Source organism: Ovis aries, chromosome 3, assembly GCF_016772045.2.
Source record: "Ovis aries strain OAR_USU_Benz2616 breed Rambouillet chromosome 3, ARS-UI_Ramb_v3.0, whole genome shotgun sequence".
NCBI classification, from domain to species: Eukaryota; Metazoa; Chordata; class Mammalia; order Artiodactyla; family Bovidae; genus Ovis; species Ovis aries.
In genome coordinates, this window is record NC_056056.1 from 184,208,582 (window position 1) to 184,215,343 (window position 6,762).

Below are 6,762 nucleotides of genomic sequence, written 5' to 3' on the forward strand. Positions count from 1 at the left end.
TACTCAGTATAAGCCTTTAGTATTGTAAGAAGCCATGAAGGAAAAAAGTCCTCTTTACCAAGAAATACAGACTTTAAAATACAGATCTTCTCTACTTACCTTAGGGTTACACCTCAATAAACACAAGTTGAAACCACTGTAAGTGAAAAATGCATTTAAGTGACTTTCCTTCCTGTGGTCCAGTGGTTAGGAATTCCCCTTGCGGCAGGGGGAGAGAAGAGGGAGGGAGTGAGGAGCACACAGGTTGGGAACTAAGATCCACATGCTGCAGAGCCGCTGAGCCCCTGTGCAGCAAGCAGCCAGAGTCAGCTGCAAGGAAAGATCCTGCATGCTACGTGAGATAAATATTTTTAAAATGCATTTCATACATTATAGCTTAGCCTAGCCTACCTTAAACATACTCAGAACATTTATATTAGCTTACAGTTAGCAAAATGATCTAACACAAGGCCTATTTTTAATTACATATTGAATGTCTCATGTGATTTATTGAATGTTGCACTGAAAGGGAAGCCAGAATGGCAAAACATACTGGTAGTTTGCCTCAGGATCATGTGGCTGATTGGGAGCTGTGGTTTGCTAAGGCTCCCTGCTGCCAGTGCCTCACAAGAGTATCCTCCTGTGTATTGCTAGCCTGGGAAGAGATCAAAATTCCAAGCCTGATTTCTACTGAAAGCATGTCTCTTGCACGATCATAAAGTCAAAAAATTAAGTTGAACCATCATTAATCCAGAGACTGACTATAAAAGACATTTTAACTGATACGTGCAATGAGGTGATTTTAACAATAAAGGACAAAAGTTCTCCAATGATTCAATGACTACAGTGTTGTTATTACTGTTGTCTATGTACATATGGGAAGCACCACTGAGACTTTAGAGAAACTAAAAATTGTTTGGAGATAGATTTTGGCATTGGGATCAGACCTGGGTTCTCTAATTTCTGATCCTATGTTAGCTATGTGAGTCACTTGACTGTGAGTCTCCAAACTTTCTGTTAAGGACTTCCCTGGTAGTTCAGATGGTAAAGAATCTGCCTGCAATGCAGGAGACCTGGATTCAGTCCCTGGGTCAGGAAGATCCCTTGGAGAAGGGAATGGTAACCCACTCCAGTATTCTTACCTGGAGAATACTATGGACCGAGGAGCCTGGCAGGCTACAGTCCATGGGGTTGCAAAGAGATGGACATGACTGAGTGACTAACACATAAACTTAACGTTACTTTATTTCACAGAATTGTTTATATATTTATGAGGAAACCAAGAGGTATAATTCATACCAATGGTTTTTTTTTTGTTTTTGTTTTCTTTTGTACCACTCTGCTTGTGGGATTTCAGTTCCCCGACCTAGGAATTGAACCAGGGCCATAGCAGTGAAAGCCCAGAATGTTAGCCACTAGGCCACCAGGGAACTCCCATATATCAAAGTTTTAAAGACAAATTGTTACTTGGGCAAGGTATATTCTGTGGGTCAAACCTTTTATACTACAGTTAAATTTGCTTTGGGATAGTCCGGGTGATTTTGCCAGCAATTAACCTAGTTACTGGGAAGCTACTAAATTAGGTAGTGAAAGATGATAGCACCTTCATTATTATCTATTGCTGTTTAATGAAATTACCACAGATTTAATGGCTTACAATAAATTGATTTCAGTTTCCATCTAGGTGCAGTGTGGCTGGGTCTTCAGCTCAGGATCTGATAAGGCTGCAACAGGTGTCAACTTGGTTGCATTCTCATCAGATGACCTGAGAGTAAGTCACTCCAAACTCGCTTGCATTGTTGACAGAATTCTTTCCCTGTGGCTGTGGGTGGGATGGTGGGCCCCCTAGATCCTTACCAGTTTGTTCAGTCGCTCAGTTGTGCCCAACACTTTGCAACCCCGTGGACTGCAGCATGCCTGGCTTCCCTGTCCTTCACTATCTTCCAGAGTTTGCCCAAGCTCATGTCCACTGAGTCGGTAATGCTATCCAACCATCTCATCCTCTGTTGCCCCCTCTTCTGCCCTCAATCTTGCCCCAAATTAGGATCTGTTGAGGTCTCCCAACATGGCACTCACTGTACACAGCCGGTAGGCCTCCAGAGCCAGTCGGCGGGGCAAGAGTCTGGTCCACGTTTAGCTCTCAGCACAAGTGGTAGAGTGTGGGAACCATAGCGTTTGGTCTGCCACAGCACCTCTTTCATAAATGAACCAGTTGAAAGTGTCCTATAATACAAGCATTTGGTGTAGCAAGAAAAAAGAAAAAGAAGCCCCTCCTATTAGGAAACACTGGTGGGCCTGGCACCTTTAAACTTTGTTCAAACAACCTCACAGGTGGAAAAAAAAAATCAACGTGTTTACAGGTAGTCAGTGAAAGGGTGCAAGGGGGCCATATAATTCCTGATTGCAAAGCCTCTGCTCTTCAGACTGGCCCCTGTCCCTGCTCTAACTTGAGTCTCTTCTGAAGGCTGCAGATGGGGCAAGTTTCACCCTTGCAAAGAGGCTGACTTTTGTCTAAATCAGTTACTCGAATTCTGATACTTTTGATGTTGAAAATGCATAGTATAATCTTTTCATGGAGAAGATAGTCTCCAGGAGGTTCAGTAAAACACGGAATCATCTAAATAAAGGAGCCAGAACTAACTGCTTGCTCTGTACTAAAGAATGGAAGATCCCGAGGGAGCCCCTTGATGTGCTGTCCCTAGAGCAGTTTCTCAATCACCCAGATTTAGCATTGTGCTGCCCTGGCAATCGCTGTTGTGTGATGTTCAGTGAACTGGGAAGGAGGAGAAAGCCAAACTGGATCAAAGTTAGGTATTTTCACAGGCTCATGTTTTCAAAGAAAGAGATCTGAGGGTTCTAACAATTTCTCAAGCTATGGAGTTTGGTTACTCATTGTGATCATGAGAATGCTTCAGGTTTCAAATATCTTGCCCCTGGTTAGAAACTGCTTGTTATTTTATGTTGAGTAGGGGGGTCTTGGACATGCTTAGTTACAGGCTTCAGTGTAAAGGAGCTTAATCTCTCAGTTTGTTTGTTGTTGTTTTGTCGCTCAGTCGTGTCCGACTCTTTGCAACCCTATGGACTGCAGCACGCCAGGCTCCTCTGTCCATGGGATTTCCCAGGCAAGAATGCTGGAGTGGGTTGAAAAGACTTTGGCAAAGCTTGCCTTTTGTCTCAGTGACTGAGAGAGGGGGAAGTAATTTACTCTGTTTTAGAGCTTTGATTCTCTACACTTCTGTAGCTTACATTAGCTTTAGTATTGTCCAGGTATTGTTTTTTCTTTTGTAACTGCAAGGAAGAGTGGCTGTTTTATGTTTATACTTACACCTCAAAAATTAAGACAAAAATCTCGAGATTCTTTAGAAAGTCCCTGGAAGAGTTAAAAAGTTAAAATAGGAAACTGAACAGTTGTGTCTCTTTCTGTGGTAACAAGTGTGTTCTTTGCCTCCAACCACCATTACAGTCCACTGAAGTTAATTTTGCCCCCACCGCCCCAAGGATGGCTTTCTCATGGGGAATTCCAAGGCCCTCATTTTACTCATCCAGCCTCTCAACAGCACTTAATACAATTGTTTCTCTTTGGAAACATTCTTGGCTGATAAGGCTGCTGTTTACAGATTTCCTACTGCAGATGTTTACTGGCCCAGGGTGCACCTTCAGCCCCCTTCTCAGACTGTCTTCATTGCCACGGTTCCAAATAACATCTACAACATGCAGGCATCTCCCAAGTCTATCTTATCAGGGTACCAGTGGGAAACACATGGTTTTTTAAAATTGGATAATTTGAGGAAAGTTTAATAAAGGGACTTTACAAAGCTGTGCACACAGTATAGGGACACTCAAAGGAGGGTGCAGTTCTCAGGACTGGTAACATTGTCGCTAGTAACCTAAGGTTGCTGTTAACTACCCCTGGGTCTGAAGGGTTGGGAGTAGGGCATTATCGATGTAAAAAAGGGTGGGGGGCATGGTGAAGCCGTAGGAATAAGTATTTTTGTCACTCCGTATTAAACTGCACCATCATTGGTTGGCACATACTGTTAGTTCTCTCTGACCCGCTTCCCCACCATACCGTAGCTATGTGCTGCTGCTGCTAAGTCGCTTCAGTCGTGTCCGACTCTGTGCGACCCCACAGACATCAGCCCACCAGGCTCCCCCGTCCCTGGCATTCTCCAGGCAAGAACACTGGAGTGGGTTGCCATTTCCTTCTCTAGTGCAGGAAAGTGAAAAGTCAAAGTGGAGTTGCTCAGTCGTGTCCGACTCTTTGCGACCCCATGGACTGCAGCCCACCAGGTTCCTCTGCCCATGGGATTTTCCAGGCAAGAGTACTGGAATGCGGTGCCATTGCCTTCTCCGCCATAGCTATGTAAAACCTACTTATTCACCAGGTTTCAGCTTAGGCACCACCTGAGGAAGGCTTCCAGAACAACCAATACCCTTCACAACACACACACACACACACACACACACACACACACACACACACACACATAGAATTGTATGCTAAGTGGGTTCCATGAAAGCAGAAACCAAGTTTATTTTTTTAACCACACTAGTTCCCAGAATCTAGTATGGTTGTTATTGAGTAGGAGCACAATAAATATTTATTAACTGACTCATTGGTTACAACTTCGTGTTTTCATAAGTCATGATCATAAAAGAGTTGGATTTATGCTAATGGTCATGATGAATTTCAAGCGTTTAAAAAAATATTTTGACTTTGAAAAATTTTTAAATATCCAAAAAGTTGACCCACCAACTTTTAAATTTTACAAGTACTTTATCTGCTTTGCTGAATCATTTGAAATTAAGTTATGACAACTGACACTTCATCCCCGAATACGTAAGCATTCATCTCCTAGGAACTCTGCATCCTTGGATGTGCCATTGCCATACTTGAGACAAATAGCTCAGCAACATCTAACATGATAGGTCTGTATGGAATAATTGCCCCAATCATGCCAGTGTGTCTTTTAAAACTTTTTTCCTCATCCAGAATCTAGTCAAAGTTTATTTATTTGGTTATGTCTCTCCTCTTTTCATTTAATCAAGAATAGTCCTTTCTGCTTTTTTTTTCTCCTTCACGACACTGAACTTCTTCACATATCCAAATCAGTGTATAATATCCTAAATCTTGAATTTTTTCTAATTGTTTTCTTCGTAGATTTAGATTGCTCATTCTGTGTGGTTCATCTCTTAGCACCTCAGTAGAGGTGCTGGTGATGCTAACATGATCACTTGTTTAAGGTAGTGAGAGCCAGATCTTTTCAAAGTACATTTTTGCCTTTTGTAAATGAATAATCAGTGGGATGATACTGTAAACCTTTTTAAACACCTTTTCATTCAAGTGTTCATTGAGCACACATGTCCAAGACCCTAAGTGTCCTAAACAGTCCTTTGATGCTTGAGAAATCATGTAATCCTTAATTCCTTTGAGAATCCTTGCTTGCTAAGGTTCCTTTATGTATTCTTGCCATTTGACTTCTATTTACTTGATTTCCCTGTGGGTCCCATTCAGAAATAAAGGGGTGATGGATGGGAGTAGGGGTTATGTTTGGCATGTGACCTTATTAATATCACTGGGGCATACATGAATAAACAATGAAGTTAAAGTTGGAAGACCTGGGTTCAAATTCAGATCTTGATTTTGGTGCTTGCGTTATCTCTGGTAAATTTTCTCTGAGATCATTTCCTTACCGAGTTGTAGTAATGCGGAGTGAGTAATACGGGATGAGTAGTGCACAGTGAAGCTTTGTGCCATCACTTTTTCTTAGCATCGAGGTCTATTTGGATATGGAGAAATGAAAACTTTTTTTTGTTATCTGTAGTTATGGTGAACACAGGAAAGGTCATCAAGAGTTCACATCAAGACACCTACCTCCTCCAAACCACCCCCTCTAAAAAAACTACAACCCTAAAGCTTTCTTAGGTTTCAGTGCTTCAAGGAGAAAATGTATTCAGTGCAGGATAATTACCCTTTGGCAGCACATGAATTCCAGGATTGGGAAATTGTATAGAGGACACGAAGTGATGCCAAATATAATTACACTATCCAAAAGTGTGCTGAGATCCAGAGAGTGGCCAAGATAGGCTTGCAGGATGGTTTTTGAACGGTTAAATTTGGCTGTGCTGTAGCTGTACTGTGGAACCAATTCATAAACATGATGAAATAGTAGAACATACCTCTTAGCCTCAAGGCCTGAGTCTTCAGTTGGTTTAAGCCAGACCAGTTGCCTGCTTCGGCCAGCCTAACCTCCTGGAGCAACTCCAAGGGTGAACCGTTCATATCCTACAGAAACGCTGTCCCTCCTCCTCGCCCCCCTCCCCCTGTTATGCTAGCACTGAAGGTAATGTCAGTGCAGTGCATGAGTTCCTGAATGCTTGTGGCTCTAGCAGCTTGAAATTCTTCCTAAACTCCGTGGGACAGAGTTCGGTTCTCTTTGTAATGTTTTCTTTCTTTCCCAAATAAACCAGTGATGAGGGGTATCTTTGGCTGTTTCTAGACCATCCTGGGGGTAAAAGTCTGTCAATTGTTAAAGAAATCTGACATAATTAAAAATTCTAATTTTCATTTTCTTTGGAATTACTGAAACCATTTTTGAGGGGGAGGCTGACATTGGGCCACCAAGCTTCCCTTATCATGTTATTACATGAATATCCACAAGGTGGTGCTAGTCACACAATAATTTTAGGGCCATTCAGTTTAGCGCTTGCATTTACAGAGGAAGAAATTTACCAAATGATCACCTAGCTCATTAGTTGAAGACCTAAAACTGGAGCTAATCC